This window comes from Neopelma chrysocephalum, unplaced genomic scaffold, assembly GCF_003984885.1.
Source record: "Neopelma chrysocephalum unplaced genomic scaffold, ASM398488v2 Primary Assembly neopelma1_23b, whole genome shotgun sequence".
Classification (NCBI taxonomy): Eukaryota; Metazoa; Chordata; class Aves; order Passeriformes; family Pipridae; genus Neopelma; species Neopelma chrysocephalum.
In genome coordinates, this window is record NW_020897692.1 from 5,668,925 (window position 1) to 5,689,757 (window position 20,833).

At 39.8% G+C, this 20,833-nt stretch overlaps 1 protein-coding gene across 4 annotated transcripts in view; it reads right to left on the reverse strand.

The window, feature by feature from the left end:
• Positions 1 to 20,833, reverse strand: part of ANKRD6 (ankyrin repeat domain 6) — a 96,726-nt gene that overhangs the window by 39,189 nt on the left and 36,704 nt on the right. For 3 of the 4 annotated variants that reach the window (XM_027695345.1, XM_027695353.1, XM_027695373.1), the window contains one exon: positions 7,215 to 7,370. The gene's annotated coding sequence lies outside the window, so the exon portion shown is untranslated. Of the gene's footprint in view, positions 1 to 7,214; positions 7,371 to 12,370; positions 12,390 to 20,833 lie in introns of those variants that run through there. The other variant, XM_027695363.1, reaches the window with a different exon arrangement.

Consider the following 20,833-nt stretch of genomic DNA (forward strand, 5'->3'; position numbering starts at 1 on the left):
CTGCCAGGCTGCTTCAGTGGCTGTATCACCTACACGTCAGTAACAAAAAAAGCACCGGAATAATGATTTTCGAAAGTCAAAGGACAGTCCAGGACACATCACACATCACAGATACTGAAAGGCTAGGCGACAGACTCTCCTAAATTCATGGAAACAGTTAAAAACATCAGCCTCCTCTCTGAAGGAAGAGAAAAAAGCCAAAATTATGAAAGATTTAAGAGCTATGAGCTAATCAATTTTATGAAGTCCCCTGCGCTAAATGGAAAAGATGCAATGCCAGAGCACAGGTCACTCTCAGTACAATCACCATGTTAAATTAGTATTTGAATAAAAGAATGCTTACATAGCTAACAAAAAGTTTCTGTGTGTACCAAGGTACAAGATGAAAGGGAAAAAAAAAAAGGGACTGCAGTTTTCCACAAGGGACCCCAAATTCTCTTTTCTAGTTTATCACCAGAAATTGCACAGAATAGATTCATAGAATCATAAAATAATAGAATATCCTGAGTTGGAAGGGATCCACAAGGATCATTGAGTCCAACTCCTGGCCCTTCAAAGGACAGTTGCAAAAATCACACAATGTATCCCAGAATATTATCCAAACGCTTCTTGAATTCTGGCAGGCTTGGTGCTGTGACCACTTCCCTGGGGAGCATGTAGTCCAAGAAAAACTCTCAGCACCCAGTAGCTTCATTTTATGCAACATAGAATAAAATAAATTCTTTTAGAATTAAGTATTTAGTATTAAGATATGGAGACAGACCATTTTGTTATGGGACGGTACATAATAGCTACTATTTTATAATAATAAAATAGTCTTTCTAAGAAAACTTCCTATGTCCAAATACTGCTTATCTGTTCTTTGCTCAGCTCTCAGAGAAAAATGGGTTTCTTTTTTTATTAGTACATAACAGTATAATAAAATCTATGAAATGCTCTTTTTCTTCCCCTTTGCAAAGCAGTTTATCATACATAAAGTATGACGTAAACAGAAAGATTGTGTTCACTTTAGAATAGCAGCATTTTTCAGCAGAGTGGATTATTGCATTAGAAAGAGTGAGTTTCCTGGAACTCATTTATCATTTACTACAGGATGCTGATATATCTGCCATTTCTCTGAACTGATTTTAAGAGGGTTTGTCCAAGACCTGCAGCATTGCTTCCCTTTCAGTGATTTTTTTCTCTAGTTCCACCATGGATCCAGTAAAAACTACTAAGGAAAAAGATCTATGTATTTTGCTAAAGAGAGGACACTGCCTCTCACCCCTTCCTGCCCCAAAAGACAGTTAAAAACCAGTCAAAGGTGTCATTGTGAAAACCACATCAGCAGCAGCTATATCTGGAAAACAGCAAAGCCCCCCACCAGGTCAAGAACAATATGCTTTTGATTATACTTTTCTTTACAACATCATCAATACTATTTTTGGACTTAGGTTTTATACCAATCAACATTTTGAACTGGACACCACAGACATTTGGTAGATTATATGTTGGTCTCTGTTCTTTTTTTTTTTATTGTTTTCATTACATATTTTATTGTGGTAAGTAAAATTATTCAGTTTTCATATGGACAGTTGCATGTTTCATCACCCTAAGTATCACCGCTGTCTGGGACATCTGAAAACATTTTCTGGGCTTTTTTTTTTTCACTTGTTGCTATTAATTACTTCAACAATGACTATTTAGTAGCCTCCCAGGGAGCATCTGCATAACAGTTGCTCATCATGATTCCCACCACAACCAGACCAGACTGATTGATGTCACTGCTCCACTGCAGGTGGCCGCCTGCAGATGGACCAACAGCCAACCCCACGTGGCGACGAACATGGGGAGACAGTGACCGCAGCTTCCCCAACTGCTTTGTCGACTGCATCTCCATCCCCTGACCTCCACTGTCGGCTTCACTGAATGTAAATCCTCAGCTGTCTGGCAGCTCTTCGTAGATGTCTTGTTATCACCAAAACCAACCTCCAGAGTTGCACCTGCCAAGCAGAATGCTCCTGGAAAGAGGCACAGACACGTGGAGACCAACGATAACGATCAGAGGCAGTTTCAAGTCATTGGTTAGACGTCACTAATCTTGTACAAAGAAAACTGGTTTTTTTCCCCTCATACTTATCTCTTTGCTGTGTAGCCCTGACCACCTTTATCCAACACGCAGGTTATATACTTACCACTTTCCATATAACATGATTTGGGGGGGTTGTTTGGTTTATCTTATTGAAGTTTCACAGCTTTGTTACTCTCCCTGCCCTCTCTTTCAACACCTGCATACACACACATGTCAAAACCATTCAGTGTAAGTGAGCTCAACTCTCAGCAAACCCTGTTAGTTGAGCGCTATTTACATGACAAAACAATATCTATTGTCTGACAGGGGATGGTGCCTGTGTGCAAACAGGCACATGCATGAGATATCTCACTCCATTTGCATAAAACCAGTTAGAAGATCTTTCCAGCTGACTGCTGTTAAACAGTAGTGCTGGAGCCCAACCTTGGGAACGAAGCAGACACACGGCTGTGCTCATGGGAGAGTGGGGGTTTATGTTATGCTCGCACACAGTGGGGCTTCTGGATGGGAGAAGTGTTCCTCACCATCATCTTCTGTGCAGGAGCCACCTGCCAATCAATTAAAATACCAAGCTGACTGCATCACCTCACTGGGAGCAGGAAGTGCCATAATCCTTTCCACAACCAACTCCCTTTCCTTCTCCACTGCTCTTCCCTCCTTTCCCAAGGTATGTCCTTCGCTTCCAGGGTTCAAATTACCTAGAGCACAGACAGAATCTGTCATTTAGTTTGGGGACCCCACTGCTCCCATGTCAGAGTGGTGGTGCAGAAGTCTCCTCCTCCTCATGTATGAGCTGAACCCTCTTCCCTGCTAGCACAAGCAACCCCACAATCTTCCAGTCAGCACATAATAGTAATTCAGTTTAATAGTGCAAAAGACACACTAGAAAATTTAATAAAAGCAATAATTCCTACATTTATAGATTTTTTTCAAGGCCAAAAAACACCACTATGATAATCTAATGCCAACCAGCACCAAGGCAAAAACTTCTATTTGAGCTAGATCCTATCTTTTATAAACATTATTAAAGATGTGCAACCAGGCAGTGATCTGGAAATGCTCTGGCTGACAAAGCAGAGAAGAAAACACATTTACCAGCTTTTGAAATGTTTTCCAGCTGGCAAAGAGCATTGGAGATGTTCTTCCTCTTCAAGAAAAGCACGACTTGGGAGCTGCCAGCAGCGATGACACAGTCCCTCCTGTACCATAACAGCTGATGTCTTGGGAGAGCACTTGGAGATGCAGTGAGGTAGCTGGACCAGTGCCACCCAGTGCAGCACCGAATCCCAGACATGACACAAGTACTCAAGATGTTAGGGTATTAGCACAATATTCCTCAATACTGCTATGCATCTGGCCTGACAGCAAGAGTCTGGCAGGTGGTGAGTTGATTAAAAGCTTAATGAGGCTCAAGCTGAAAGTCAGTGGATGAAATCCTAGGGGTGGAGTCGCCAGGGTGGGAGAGAGATGTATTCAGAGCAGCACGGGTGGAAATGCTAAGTATGTCCACTCTAATCCATGGAGAGGTGTGCCTCTGTTGTGGTGCATACTGCTACCATCAAGAGAACATGATTTTTCCAGTTACATCCCATCACAGGGTACTGCAACCACAAAAGAAAGCACAAATATCCAGGGATCTGGCACATCCTGGAAAACGGGGAAGTGAGAGAAACTGCACGCGGCAGGGAAGCAAACATGCTGGTCACATTCCAATGCACAGGATCACCCCACTAGTCAGCACAGCTGGGACAGTAAGTCCCACTTCCTAATCCCACATGCTGATCCCCCAGCACCACTTCTGAGAAGCTGGTTGTAACTCTCAAGACAAAAATATTATTGATGGACTAAAACTAGCTTCACCTGATTCACACAGGGAACCACTTTAGGAAAGGTCCCAAACCTGCTGAATCTGCCAGAGGGCTCTCTCTGACTTCAGCAGACTTTGGAAGAGCCCTGAGAATGGTCTCCAAATACTGGGAAGCAACTTTCAAGCATCTCTGAGGAGATCTTAGTAAGGAGAGAGCCTAGCCTTAGTGACTACAAAGTCTGCTGAAAAAGTGTGGGTTATACTGTACTATCCATGAGTTTAGGTCAAAGATAGCAAAGACTGTTTGCTTAAAAAATTTATTTGCAAGTTGCAAAAAACCAATCACTATGGGCTAAATATATTTTCCTCAAAGAGGATCATAAATCAGTTCAGAAACTTTCTGCAGACATCTTGATTTCTCATCCAGTTGCTACACCTGAGAGGGCTGCACTGGAGAAGGCCGAGTTTACTATTTCAAATTGTTGGCCACTAGCTTGAATGGGTTGATAATTATTAGTATCTTTTAAAAATACCATGAGTACAACCTCCTGAATCTCTAGGTCTGTCTAATAGCAGAATTTCAGTGTTACACAGAAGACTTTTACCACCGAAACACATTTTAAAACAACAGCTTAGCTGCACAATTAATTCTTCATGTAAAACACTGACGCCAGTGAGTACTGTGTTATTCACGTTGCAGCAAAAGTAATGTTGAGAAGTGGGCCCAAGAGAACATCATAAGGTTCGACAAATCCAAGGTGCTACACCTGAGTCGGGGCAACCCAGGCATGAGTCCAGACTGGGAGAAGAACTCATTGAGAGCAGCCCTGAGGAGAAGGACTTGGGTGCTTTTGTGGATGAAAAGCTGGACATGATTTAACAGTGTGCTTTTGCAGCATCCTGGGCTGCATCCAAAAGGGTAGGTGCCAGCCAGTCAAGGGAGGTGATCTTCCCCCTCTACTCTGCTCTTGTGAGACCCAATTTGAAGTACTGTGCAAAGGTCTGGGGTCCTCAGCACAAGAAAGACGTTGACCTGTTAGAGTGGGTCCAGAGGAGGGCCACAAAGATGATCACAGGGCTGGAGCATTTCTCCTGTGAAGACAGGCTTGAGAGAGTTGAGGTTGTTCTGCCTAGAGAAGAGAAAGCTCCAGAGAAACCTTTTAAAAGCCTTCTAGTTCCTAAAGGGGGCTTATATAAAAGAGAGAGAGTAACTTTTTGCACGGGTAGATAGTGACAGCACAATGGGGAACAGTTTAATCTGAAATAGGGAAGATTAAGATTAGATGTTAGGAAGAAATTCTTTAGTGAGAGGGGGGTGAGGCACTGGAATGAGTTGCCCAGAGAAGTTGTGGATGCCCCATCTCTGATTCAAGACCAGGTTGGATAGGGCTTTGAGCACCCTGGTCTAGTGGGTGACATCCCTGCCCATGGTGGGGATGTTGCAACTAGATGATCTTTAAGGTCCCTTCCAACCCAAGCCATTCTAATTATCTATGAATAGATCCAATATATTTGCTCTGCTTCACTGATAATTAGTGTAACTAGGGCCATTACAAATCTATGAATCTGATGCTCTGACTCCAGTCCCTTCACAGCTCTTCACTGGAAAATTTATTAAGCTATAGTCATCTGAAGCCACTGAAATGAACCATACATTTAAAACTGGACACATGCTCATTGGGTAGAGGTTTACACAACAAGAAGAAATTACTTATTCATTCAGAGAACAGAAAAGTCTGTAAAACACCAGAGTATGTTCTACTCATAGAACAGTTTGCACAGCAAACAAACTACTTCATTACACTTGTGATCTAAGTGGTTATTCTTGGAATGAGATTAGGAAACCTAGAGATTTTCACCAGCGGGACTCAAACAGCAGGACAGCATCCCTAGCGCAAACATGCTCCAGCAGTACACCACTAACCTGGAGCATACTCATGCTTTTTCCTCAGCACTACTGACATTCTTGTCTACTCTCTCCTCGTTAGCTTCTTTGGTGTCATCTGCTTCTTTTCACATGCACAGAGCTCCAAACTCAATATTCAGACCATGTCCACTGCCCACGTGACCAGTCCATGCTTAGCCCTGTGTGCTGCATGTTTGGATCACTCTCATATCTTCCACACTGCATCTCTTCTACACATGAAGATTTTCCAAATAAATGTAAGAAACAATGAGGTTGATTCCAGCTTCACTCCAGCTTCAGTGAAATTTGAAACAACTTCACGAAAGAATCAAAAGCCAAAACAGGGATTCCTCTATCAATCACAGTTGTATTTTCATAAATTCTTATTTTAGATCTTCAGTGGCACAGTCTACGCATTTAAGACACATGTTCATATGCAAGTTTTACCATAGAGCTACCATTCATGGTAACAGTTCATCACTTCCATTCTATTGCATGATGTTCCTCCTGAGACAGTCTCTGCCAACTGAAGCTAAATCTCAGATTCATAAAATGAAAACTAAAAAACAAACTGACTGCAAGAAGTGATTGGCATTGCCTCTGCTCTGTCTGCTCTGACCAATATGACTGAATGCAAATCTTCAGGACTCTCCAAATCTCAAGAGCTCTCTGGACAGCACTGCGACAGCACACATAAAGAAAAAGGTTCACTGGGCAGTGCAGACACCTACCACCAATTTGTTCATCTAGGCTCCCTTTATGGTGAACAAAAGACGTGGTCCATGCCATCCTGAAGTAAATTTCAACTGTCAGATAAACAACACTCTAAAATTACTTACCTTATTAAGCATCATCTTGGTCATGCTCTATAAGCATCCAAAGTTAGATTAAATGAATCCTATACAAGGTATCCATGAGAAACCCTCCACTTGCCACAATTTGCTAGAGGACTTTTATCTGCCTGATTTCACCATGACATATCCTGTCCATGGTAAATCACTGTGATTTATTTAGAATTAAACCACGCTGATTGGAAAAGAAATGCAAAAATCAACTGATAAGAAAGTATCAGCATATCTCAGTAATGACTTTTCTTCTGCATGGACTTCAGAAATCACACCATACTCTCACGTTTAATTTTCTAAGCCTTAAACTGCTTCTGGTGATAATCCCAAAAGACTGGCTCATCCTCTAGCACTGAGAAAGAATTTATTTCCCAGAAACAATGAAACACTTTAGTGCATGGACAGCAGAGGAGGCAAGGAACTACATACAACAAAGAACACAGCAGTGTGATGTAAATACCATAACCCAGTGCCACAGGTAAAACTCCAAGCTCTTCACAATCCCTAGTTACCCAGGAAATGCCAATCTGCATTTTTATACACTTTAGACAAAAAATTTTAAAAGGTCATTTATTTTTCACTCACTCTTAAGGATCTACCATTCAGTTTTTTCTGAGGAACATTTTACAGGTCTGTCTTGCAAGGCAACCTCTGGTGGAGGACAACAGGGATTCCAGCTTCAGTCTTTTCCAGTGCTGACAGCAACGGTGAGTCTCTGTACCACGGTATGGTACACTGCTCCTAGGTGAGGAGAAACAAATCATAAATGGAACATCAAGGCAGAAATACAGAAATTTAATACCAGTGCTTTCTGCAGCATTTAGCTGTCTGCATACACCTGGGCAAATCCAAACATTTCCTCCTGAGGTTTACAAACCCACTTCCCACAATAAACAAAACAAGTTCCAACCACGGCTCTCCAGTTTGATTCCCACTAACTGATCTCTGAAAATAAAATTGTGCACCTCTCACTGCTTTGTAAGAACATGGAAAATGCGACAGAGACCTTCGTATCTTCCCATAAATCACGTGACTAATCAATAAAATCAGGAACAGGACACGTTCACAACAGTGTTCACAATTGATGAAAGTCACTTGGCCTGCATGAACTTTTGAGAGCTGAAAACTGCTAAGGATAAATAATCTCTCTTGATCTCTGAAGCAGAAGTGATTGCTGAAATGCCAGTTCAGTGACTTCAATTAGAAAATGCTGTTGGAAGACCTTACCATCCCTCTTTCCTACTAATTAAAATCTCCACATAATTTAGCTGCTTTTCCTATCCTTTTTCCTAATGCATTCAGATCGGCAGATGTGTTTATGTACAAAAAATCACCTGATAATATATGAAGGCATTGGATAACTAAATACTAGTTATGTTTGTGAATTGACCTTTTGGTACTATTTTGCTGACAATGTCATTGTCTTGCAAATACACCTTTCTGTTTCATTTTAATTAGAAATAATAACTGAAATATAAAAAGCAAATAAATAAACTGTATCTAAATTACAAGTAGACTATTAATATCGATGTTCAAGAGGATGTGCAAAAAGCTATAGCCTAAAGTTAGAATCACAGAAACGGAAATTGGAAAGAGAACTTCAGAGCTTATCTAATCCCTTCTTACAGCTCGCAGGAAACTATACACTACTTCTATTTAGGAATAAACTGTCTACTCTGAAAACAGGTTCCCAAAGTCTCTCAGAGGTCATAGAAGTTCCACAGGTTATTTGCTGTTACAATTGCACATAAGAACTGGAAAAATAGAAGGTTCTTCTTTTTAAAAAAAAACCCACAAGCAAACCAGAAACGCAAGTGCTGTAAACCTGATTAAGCCTAATTCAAGAGAATTCTGATTAGCTGTTCACCTCACCAGGTTCAGTAGCAACACAGCTAGTGGGATTTCAATTGGGTGCCTTACCTCTTACCTATACTCTTTGAAAACTGTATAGTAACAGACATAACTCTATATCTACACAAATAGTTTATCTGGCAAGTAATACCTAGAATGCAGACTACAATGTATAAAATTTACAGAACATGCTGCTAATTTACACATTATTTGCTAAAGACTACTCATAATCTGAAACTTGGTTCAAAGAAAAGGGTCCAAAAGGTGAAATAGATCCCTATCCCATATTTGTGAGAAAAATCAGGACAGCAATTGGACAGATTGGCAGACAATGTAGCAGGGATCCAGCAGCAATGCTGTGAACAGTTTAAGAGCCCAGGAATGCTACCAGCATCTTGGTTGCCTTTTGGTTTTTTTGCAAGCATCACAGTAAAGCAAGAGGGAGGTGCCGAGTGAAGCTTCCCAGGCAGCACCATGGATTTTTTCAAGTCATTCTCCCTGGGCACAAGTGTTTGTTTTGAAACAGGCCAAGGAAGGAAATGAAGGCAACATTCTGAATCAGCAAGGGATGCAGTCAAGATCTTAACAGTGAACAGAAGATGAAAAATCACCACAGGCTTCCCCAGAGCAGCAGTAGCAGGGAAAAACTCTCACATTACCAACATCACTGAAACATGCTTGATTTACAGAAGCAGAAATTATAAGACATAAATTTTGGACACAGTTTTAACAGTACAGAAGTATACAAAAGAGATGACTGCAGAAGAATTTGACAAGTTTTAAGTACGGTGTAGTCACAATCACCTCAGGGAACCCTGAATGCCCTTCCAGTACCTAAAGGAGGCCTACACGAAGGCTGGAGAGGGCCTTTCTACAGTGATAGGACAAGGGAAAATGGCTTCAAACTGAAAGAGGGCAGGTTCAGATTAGATATTAGGAAGAAATTCTTATTATGAGGGTGGTGAGGCACTGGAACATGTTGCCCAGAGAAGCTGTGGATGCCCCATCCCTGGAAGTGTTCAAAGCCATGGAAGAGGAGTTGGGCTGCATGATCTTTAAGGTCCCTTCCAACCCAAACCATTCTATAATTCCATGATTCTATGAATTAAAGAGTTTCTTAAGAGAAATCTGAGTGGCAAGAAAAATGTTGTTGTCCAAATGATCAAATTGGAGGTTACGGGATAAAAAAATGTCAGCTAACATTTCCATGTCAGAAAGAAAGACAGACATTTCTGGTCCATAGAGATGATAGCGGGTGCACAGCACCAAAGAGAAGTCTTCAGCATAGACGCAGGAGTTGAGCTGATGTTTATCTCAAGGTAAGCTCATCCACAAGGCACAGAAAACAAAGACAAATTACCAAGGGCACAACCTCACAGAACAAATATCAGAAAGAAGGTTGGGGGAAGATCCTCCAGGCAAATTGGTGAGGTGGCAGAAGAACCTGAAGAGGACACGATCAGAGAACAGAAGCATGGGCAGGATTTCAAGAACACCACTGGGGACTGCAGACAGATGACAGGTGATGTGAGGCTGAGGAGGCAGTGCACATTGTAACCTTTGATGAGGAAGAGGTCAATAAAGACACTGCCCAGAATGAAATGTGCAAAGCTGGGCTGGAAAAGGCACTGGTGCATTAGACAGTCACACTCCACCAACAGCTACTGACAGCATGTTGAGCAATGAGGGGAAGAAGAGAATTGCAGAAGGTATCTAGAAGTGCAAATGTAACTGGTGATGGCCTGGATCTTTTTCCAAGCTGGAAGAGGTTCAAATGAGCTTATGTTCAAAACCAGAGGAACAATGGTGAGGGTGGATACTAACAGAAAAGGTGAAAAAACAGTGAAATGGAACATGATCAGCAGGGCAAATAGAGGGATTAGCAAAAGAGAGCAGGCAAAGAACTTCTGCCTTTGCTGAAGAATGAAAGGCTTGAAAGAAAGGCCAAGAGAGTGCAAGCAATGAAATAGCTTCTTTTACCAGTATTCTCTTCAAAACAATTGCTCAGTTCCTACACAGAGAGAGAACTGGAGAGAGAAAAAAGGGAACCTCCCAAGGACAAGCCCATGCTGCCAAAAGCCTCACTGGGGCTGAAAATATTTATAAGAAATTATAAACTGTCACATTTGCTTAGTGCACGTGATTTCAGAAACACACAGGTATTTCCCAAAATGCACTCCAGTCCATTTAGGAGGATGTATTTCTAATTTTCTTTAGGTGGGAAAAGAAGGTTTATATACTCCTGTCTTTTGTATCAGTCATGCAAGTCTTTGTTAAGGAAGTTTATTAACACTTCTTTTTCCTCCACCCCCCATTTTCTGTGTATGCACAAATCACTTAAAAAACCAACACTGTAGCTGTGACATATAAGGGAGCAAATTCTAATTGCTGGAGATCAATAACAAAACTTTAATTATCCACAGTAAGACAAGAATTTAAGAAAGTGTGACTCTAGAACACTAATAAAGCTGTCCTCATCTTCAAACTGTTGCTAAGAGTGTTAAACATTTCATTTCAGATTAAATATTGCATTCATCTGATGTGCAGAGTTCATTTGTACACTGTATGCACACAGAAAAACACACAAAGCTGTACAAACCTCTGTTTAGGCAAACACATTATTTTTAATGCATATTATGTATATTTTAGCAGTATTAATATTAGTTATTATATTGTACAAAAGCAACTTTTTCTCTATAGAATCATCAATTAAACACGTTCGTATACTTACATTCAGTTAATAAAAGGCAAAGCATGTATTTCGCTACCTCTGAATATAAATATATTGAGCTCCACCATTCACCTGTTGTACCTGGCAAAGTATTGTAAGTGAGGTTGGAAAATAAGAGTTATAAAACAAAGATTGATAAGGCTAGACAATGTTGATACCAAAGATGTAACTATTATTTAGATGATAATCTTTTAAATCCAGGGGACACAGTTTTGGTTTAATAGCTGATTTGTCAACTTGACAGTATTTTAGAAAATCAGCTGTTCGCTGAAAGGTGATTTGTTTTTTCTCAATACTGAGACTGAATAAGGTGGGGGATTTACTTTTCACAATCATCATCACCGATCAAATCCTATGTTGGTAAAACTGACCTAGACCCCTCTTGAAACACGTTTGTTTTTCTTCCTAATGGTGACAAATCTCCGGTCTGCCACGCTAGAGATACAGATAATGAGCAACGCTCCCAAAAAAAGGGCGAAACAGTCTTCCTGAGAAGCGAGTTGCAATTAAAGCCTTCCACACAGTAGCCATAAAAAACAGACACAAAATATATAGCACATGCAGCAGCAATTTTTTTCAACCTGTCCCAGAGAAAGGAGAAAAAAAGAGAGCTGGCACTGTACTTTATAATATGTTTGAGGAAAGCACTCATAAAAGGAAGTGTTTAGCCATTCACAGACGGTGCTTATATTATTAAGTCCCTCCAAGCTCCAGATGACAGCAGAAACAGATGCTCTGTTTTGTTTGAGGCACTTTTGCAAGTTCAACCCAACGAACTGGGGACATGTCGGTCCCTGGCTGTGCACCCTGCAGAGCTGCACTGTTGCACCTCACGGAGAGCTTTGTCTGAGAAAAGATGATTTGTCCGTACAAAACCGGATGAAAAAAAGGGTAGACCTAGTTGGGCTGAGTTTAACACCATGTATCAGATGGTTACTGTCTGAAGAGTATTCAATAACATGCATTATTATGGCACAATATACTGAATTTCTTTCAAGATGACTGGACTTCACTGTTTGTGTAAAAATAGCTGGACTAGGTGATGTTGCAGCAGCCCTCAGTAATGACACTAAATTGAGAGCACAGTAAAACCCCCTCTCACACCAGGCCACAGCAGAGAGAAAGAGTCTGCCCAAAGACCCACTGTCATAGCTCATACCTGTTTTCATGCAGCAACATCCAGAGCTGGGAGATGGTAATTGGGTCTCTTTGTTCATTCAGTTTCTAATCACTCTGTTGAGACTGACAGTGGGGGAGACCATTAGTGTCAGCTCTGCTCGGACTTTCTGTTATTAAGGCTACTTAAGCTTTTCCAAGTAAATTGCATGTGTCAAACTAACAGCACACTGTGATGGGCAAAAAAAGCCATTACACAACTGCTCTCCCTTTCTATTGATCCAGCCAGGTGCAAGGGGGAAGGGAAAAGACAAACCCTGGAGACTTCAGCCAATTCTTTGCAGCTCTGCTCCTCCCACTCATTATATTCCTATTTTACACTATTTACAGGCAATACATTAGTCATTCCCTCAAATTCTTTCTCTTAACTGCAAGTTAATGACTGGGCATAAATGTCCCTCTCAAGGCCTTGCAATAGTCCCCATGCTGTATACACCTCGCCTAACTTAAACCTTATAAAAGATTTGGTTTAGACTAATTTAATTTCCTTCTACAGTCAATGGAGAAAGAGAAACACAGGATGAGTGTCCCAGGTTCTTGCTGGCCCCTTCCTCTGACCACAAAGGGACCTCACTTCTAATTTTCACATACCTCCACTTAGATGGTGAGAACCCCGTATATAACAACAAACAGGCAATCCATTAAAGAAAGTACTTTGCTATGTCAAGGATTCCATGTTCCTACAGAAAGAGCTAGAATATTTCTAGGCTGTCTTCTAAACTGTAATTATAGCCCTGAGCCCCCATCTGCAGGCTACGGGATTCCCAGCACCTTTTAACCACGGTTCATTTTTCCATCATTTAGTACCTTTAAAGCAGCAAAGCCATTTCTCATGCCACTTTGAATATATCTAATCTTACCTATGCAAAACCTTAAGTAGAAAATAAGTATGATCCTTGACCCTATTATATCACAGGGAACTTACTGTTAACTTTGATGGGGTTTGCATTTTACTCCAACTCATGATACCCAGAGAGCTCTAAGGCTTGTTATTGTTCATGTTACGAATGGATTTAAATCTTTAAGCTACTTTTTTTAATCTTAGAACGTTTAATTTGTGGATATTCTTGATCTGTAACATAGCATGCTGAAGAATTCTTTCTGCTAAGTGTAATGTCTGTTATTAAAATCCATGTAGGTTCTTTTAAATGAACAGGGATGGCTAGCCTGTGATACAACTCCAAAACAGGAATTTTAAAAAGAATGGTTCTTCTTAATTCCAAGTATGTGTTCAACTGAATTATAGCATTTCTCCATTATATCTTCCTTCCTCTCTTTTGCTAGTTTCTTTAATGTTTTTCAGAAGAAAATCAAATGAGAAAGTGGAGAAACAGTAGAAGGGAAGTTTAAGCACATAGAAGCTAGTCAATTTAAAGTTATGGTTGTCAAAGGAACATTAATTCAGCTAACTGCACAGCCACTGTAAGGCACACACATTAAAATCACATACTGTAACAGTCTACAATGCACAGACACCGAGAACTGTTACTGTCCTTGCAGGAAAACATACCTTTATATTTATGAACTTACTGGCTTAGTTTATTTTTCTCTGTTTAAATGCTTCATGATGAACACAAGTAGCTGTGTCACTGTTTCATTAAGTACTCTGACATCTTAGCTATATGTTTCTAAGAGATTTATGTCCCTCCATCTAAAAGGGGCAAAAAGAGAGGCAAAGATGAACAGAGGTCTCTGGAGCAGTGGGAATGAGAACAGCAGAGCTCTTTAGATAACAGAATGGCTAGCTTATGAAATGTCACTTATTCAGCTGTCTCTAAAAAATGGGGAGTTTTAGGACCACCATGTATAGGAATTAATTAAAACAAATGAGCAAATTCTTAAATTTTCCCACTAGAAGAATATGATGTCTGCACCGCCCCACCTCTCTCCCTCACCACAATACTGGAACACAAACCACCACCATGCAGTACAGACAAGGTATGAGAAATAAAAATACTTTTTTTTATATAAATAGGCATCGTGAAGTTGTAAGATATCCAAGTTCCAAGACCTGAACTTGGGTATCAGGGTCTCTTTCGGTGGGATAAGGGAAATGAGAAAATTCTTAAAAATTAAATCTTTTAGGGCCATTTTGTACATGAGGTTCTTCTTCTCTTTGGGCTAAGAACAAAGGAAGATCCATCACCTTTGACAGGGGATGGCTTGCAGCCAATTGGGATAAAGGGAAAGCCCCTTTTCAGAGAAAAGAAACCTTTTTAGGTAAAAATGAATACATTAAAACTTATCTGAAAAGGCTGGGATTTTGTGAAACTATAAAATGTTTGGAATTTAAACCGAAGGGGTCTTTTTCCCCAGAAACTCAGTGCGAGAAAGACTCAACACGTTAAATAAATTCTTCCTTGTTTCTTTGTTCCCTAAGTTTATGCCATCTTTCTAAATTTAAAGAGAGGGATATTTCCCACAAAGGGACTGGGAAGCATACCCTCAGGTTGCCCAGACCCACTGTCTTCAAAGACTGCAGACACGCTTATGGAGACAGAGATAGAAGGCAATCCACACTAGGCACCTAATTTGGAGATTCTGTACAGCCCTTTGGAGGAAATACTTCTCTTTCCATTTACTCAATGAGAGTCCAAGGTAGACAGGTTGGTTTAAGAGTCAAGTGTCCAAATTTGCATAGCCTGATGTTTCACTAACACCTGAAAGACTTCGCAAAATGACCTATTTACTTTGTCACATTCACTAAATCAACGTTTAAAATACATTAGCAAATACAGGAACTATTTTCCATCACCTAACATAAACTAAAATGCATACTTTCCATATATGTATGTGAGGGCAGTCAAACAGTCCCATCTGTCTTTTGGATGTCGAAACCCAAATATGGGATTCAACCTCGGTGTTCCCACTGTTCTTCCACTGATGACCATTTCCAGTCTTCCCACAAGAATCCAGCTCAGAGCAGATGCACAGATAGATCTGGACAGGCAGGCAGGTCTGTCAGAAAGTACACCCATTGTGCTTCCGAGTGCACACCTGCTCAGTACACTGCCAGTTTCCCATCTGTGGCATGAATAAAAAGAGGAAAAGGTTCAAAATCAGGTAACACAGCTGGATAGCTACAACTTGAATATTTGCAAAACAAAACCAAAAATATACCAAATACCTTCTGCTTTATTTGTTCTCTTAAGAGAAATCGGCAAGCACATTATTTTGAGGTTAGTCCATCAGATCTCACTAAAATGAACAGATGTGATGATGAAAATAGCGAGTAAAAAGGTCTGCTTTTCAAAATAATATTGTCATCAGCTCCAAAAAAACACCAGAAGAAGGGGGAAAAAAAAGTCAGGACTTGAAAGGAAAACATTCAAGAAAAAAATATAAATGTAATTTAAAGTATTTTTGTGGGGGGTTGTGGTTTTTTATTGACACCAATCACTTTACATGGGTTTATTAATTATGTATACTCTGAATATACATTTTTATAATATAGTCAACAGTCATTATTTTTTTTAGCCATTTATGCACATGAAAGAAAACCAGGAAACCTGTACCACCATTTGATATGAAGGTCTTCAACCACAACATTTGTCAAAGGTTTTACTCTAAAACTCTTACTTAATGTTTAAGGAAGCTTAACAGAGATAGAGTCTGATTCCTGGTCCCTGCTCATATGCACAGGAGGGCAATTTCCCTTTCACACCCGGATAAGGATGAAGCCTCTCTTGACTGAGATGTTATAACAGATAGCAATAGATAAATGTTTTTGCAGAATGAAAGAGAAAGAAGGAAATTAAGTATCTCTGCAGTTCTTTGTCAGACTTTTCAATTTACTGATAAGAATCAAAACAAGCGTAATGATTTTAGATCCCTACAAAACCATCATGAACTATACGAAATAAAGAAGCCAGGTACTGAGATATACTCTAGTTTTGTCCCATCTACTCAGGTCCTAAGGTTTTCTGATTGCTGCTGGGCACATAGTAATGAAGAAATTTGATTCTTTATTCAGCTGTAACATAAAACAATGCATACAATATAAAATAATAAATAAAACTTCCTTGACAAAAGAGAACCATAGGGAATTTCTGAAAGTGACTCCATAAACAAAACCCAGTGATTTAATAATAGGCAAAAAGGTCAGTAAGAGGATTTAAATGTCCATATATTTTTCACAAATTAAGGTAAAAACCATTTTATGATCATCTTGTTTGTACTAGAAATAAGAAGAAAAATACTGACTGTAAGTGTTATTCATGATTATCCTATATCTGCTGTACCATCTCATTAAGAGAGAAGAAGAGCAGCAGCCAGCAGGTACCCCAGCTGTCTACAGCTGAAGTATATGGCAGAGGAACTGGATGTGGCTGGAGCAAAGCAGCATAGTTGTAAACCCACCCCAGCTGTCCAGAAAATAATTCTGAAAACCTATGCACTACCAGTCAGCTGTGCTGAAGTTTTGGCATTTAGCCCCAGGAATAAAACCTCCCACAACTGCAACAGAAAAAAATACATTTCGCCCAGCTTTACACCTTCTGAAGAGAACTCGACAAGTCCTGGGCTTTTATGTACAACAAGAAGATTCCTTAGAGTTTTTTTGAGCAGCAGATTCAACTGGCATATATGTGAGGCACTGGGAGGAACTGATTTAATTATAAAAACTAATTTTACATGTGATTTAAAAAATGTGAAAGCTTGGCATCTCTGGTAATGATAAGGACACAACAATTTGCAACAAAATCTGAACTTTATAGTAAAATTTGACAGTTCTGTTTTTTAACCAAAAAGATACTGTATTTTCATAAATGTCTACTCAGTACAAAGAAAAGTATTAGAAAACAGTTAATTGCTTGGTATTTTTTTTATACATCATGATTATTACTTCTCAATATTGTGCAGAGCTGTTTTTAGAGGGAGTGGTATTTCAATTACAATGGTGAAAAACAGTGGTGGTTAAATAGTTTTATTCATTAATTCAAACCACCTTAAAGACTGGTCACAATACAAAAAACTCACATATAACATTTTTCTTTTTAATAGTTCACTGACTATTTGTTTTGAGGTTTAGTACACTTGGGAGGGTTGTTTTTTTGTTTTTAACTCTAAGTACCCACTGTATGTCAAAGTATACTTCGAAGAAATCCAGTACCAGCTCCATTTTCCCCACACAATCTTAGAAACACAAGATTAGCTAATAAGGTTTTGAAATCTTTCACTTACGACATATCAAGTCACTTTTGACATACTCAAAAAATAAAATTCGTATTAAATGGAGCATACATATACTTATAACACCTAATATGAAACAGTTAAAAGAACAACGTTCATTAAATGGGTATTTCCAAATCAATTTAACGACCTTCAAAAGAATAAAGATCAAAACAGGAGTAGAAAGTATTTCTCAAATGAAGCTGCACATTGCACAGCAAACACCTGCACCGTCACCACAGTCAGACACCTGTGTGTGCATATATATATATGCCTATGTATCTATCTCTGCATGATATATCTCTCATATCCCTCATCAGACACCTGCATCAAAATACACAAGACACTGTAATTGCTACCTTGCAAGATTTTCAAGCGAATTACAGAGACTTTACTTCCTCACCTTGCCTCAGAGCTGACCGTTCATTGGGGATACCTTGGCAGAGAGTGGGCTCCCCTGACCCTGTGGGGTCCTGAAAGCAGTTACTCCGGTCTCTTCTTAACATCTGGGATGTCTCATGTCTTACTACCTTCCTCTTCATTTCCAGAAGCCCACAGTGCATTATTCCCCACCCTGCAATCCAGCAGACAGAAGGAGGAGATCCTCTGTGCAGGATCATTGAAGATTATATTTAGCTCAGTTTGATCCCATTCTCAGTAATACTGGCAACAAATAGCTGAGGCTCCACTGGGGGTAGGGAAGAAGAGTGCCTCTCCCAGTGTGCATCTCCCAGTGTGCCTGATCCTGCCATAAGTAAACCAACTAATCCCCATCTGAACTACTTGAGCCCACCAAAGCAATTATTTTAGAAGATAGACAGACATCAGCCAGTCTGTATTATCCATATCCAGACATGTCCATAAGGCTCTTGGATAAACTCTCAGATATATTTTTCCTGCCCTCACTGATAACTATCTAATAGTGGTTATGAGGGTCACCTCTCAGGGGGCGTAGGGTTGCTCACTGGTTTGGACATCCCCAGCAGTCAGAGCCAGCAGTCTCTGGATGTGTCAGGCACTCAGCACATAGAGCTGGGACTCAGTGCAAAACAGTGACAGAGAGAAGGAGAATGATAGGGAAAAAAAAAATAAAGATCATTAGAGGTTCCTGATAAACCTACAGCATCATAGGAGCTGCAGAGGCAAGAGATGTATGCTGCTCTGCTGTCAAAACCTTCAGTAGGACCAAGCTTTTAAGTAGGCAGAAAAGAAATTTGGTTAGAGCTGCTATTCACCAAGCCTCAGCATCACCAAAGCAAAGTACAGGAGATTAAAGACAAAGTTCAGACGTCAACTGAAATTCTGGTTTTGAACTTCAGTCCTTCCATAATATCACAAGAAAAGGGAGCAAACAACTCAGCTGCCAAAAACTTGCCTAATTAGCGGGAATTTGTTTGCTTCACATTTCTTGAATTCCTTTCTCTTTGTCAGACAATTGACTAAGAAATACTCCTTTCCTCAAAAAAGCACCCAAGCAGAATAAATAGAACAACTAATATAAACTGGCAGCTGTAAATTAATCTATACAGTAGGCGGTCTGGAAGGCTTTGTTCATTCCTATGGCTTTGTCAGCTACAAACCAGGGGAAACAAAAACAACCCCAAACACTCATGCACATCCTCAAACTGTTCATTAAACAGCAGCGCTAATACTTAATCTCGCCAGATGCTGGGATGAAACAAGCAGCACAGTCTCAGTGCACTGAAGTGTTGTTGTGCCAAACAAGAACTGTTCCAGCACTGGCACAATTGTCTGAAAAACAATCAGACGAACGTGCACCCATGCACAAGCCAGTAAGCGAGCAAGTCAAGTTCTTCCAGTGTTGCCTAAGTTCCTTTCAAAGCTCTCACACTTCTGAAACTGGTATCATTTGAGCTTGTTACAAACAGATTACAGTTTATGTTCTGTTTTTCTAAAGACACCCCTTCGCCCTCAATTCCCATTCATGCACTCATAATGCAGAATTTTGAGCGATTGTAACTATTTTTGTCATATTTACTTTCACGTCATTGTCAATTTAAAAGAAGCTGGACCTAAGAAGTAGGACAGAGTTTGCATAGTAAAACACACTAATTTATCACCTCTTTGGTAAGGAGAAAAAAATTACAGCTGTTCTGTAATATCTAGTACAGCACTTTGTTATTAAGCGCTTTTTTCCCCAAGCCCATCTCAAAAACGTTATGACATCTTAATAACACTGCAGCTATAGAAAAATATTTATCAAAACCTCTGATGAACAGTTTTATAACTATTTCTTCAACACTGAGCTAGGAATGAAAATGTAAACAAAGAAGGCTGACTCTAAATGTTTATTATACTCAGGTGATGATATCTGTCTCAGAGATACACTACCCAACAGAAAAATGTATTGCTCTATTCAACATAAATAGAACAATATATTCATTTGAAGCATTCAGATCTAGGATCCTCCTGGGTTTTTCAAAGGAAAAGGCAATGTCAGTAAAAGCAATTTGCTTTTTTTAAACTCTCTCTTGATTTATGGTGTCATATGGAAAAAAAAATCATTATATATAGCTGTTCATATTACATACTGCAGTATGCAAATATCATGGAGAAAAGCAATCAAAATAAATCACGGTCTTCTCCTTCACTGCCATTTAAATGTATTTCATCCAGGAAAGTAACCTCTAGCTGATTACTTGCAGCAAAAGCAGCAGCAAGAGTGTCACAGCTCATTTGGCAGAGCTGCAAGAACGAAGCTCATTCTGTGCTGGAGACGCACCTCCATAAACAAAGTGAACAGGTGCTTCTGAAAATACCCTCTTTATGAGGTCTGACTTTTGGTTTCTTGATCTGTAGCACTGCTACCAAAGAAAGCTGACAGTTTCAGGTACTCACATAACAATGCATTAAAAAAAATTAATACTGAAACTGAGTTATTAACCAGATCAGTTCATACAGCAGTAAAATAAGTTTCTTAGGGAGCTGCTGTGATGAAAAAGCTTTACTATGCTAAAACATCAAAAAAGAGAAGTAAAACCAACTGAAAGATAAAGGAAGTCATGTTATGGCCACTGCCACTTTATGATTTGGGGTAAATCCAGTACATTTTGGAGGCAGAACACCGCCAAGGCAGTGGACAGACAAACATCTTTCATTGAGAAAGCACTCACACAGCACCTGTCCAAGTACATTTGTCTCATCCATGTTCATTTCACCTGAACTCATCTTTATCCTTACTTCTGTCAGATACTTGAATCACAAAAGCACAAGACCACCAAGGCTGACCATGAAGACCAACAAGGTGAGCAAAGTG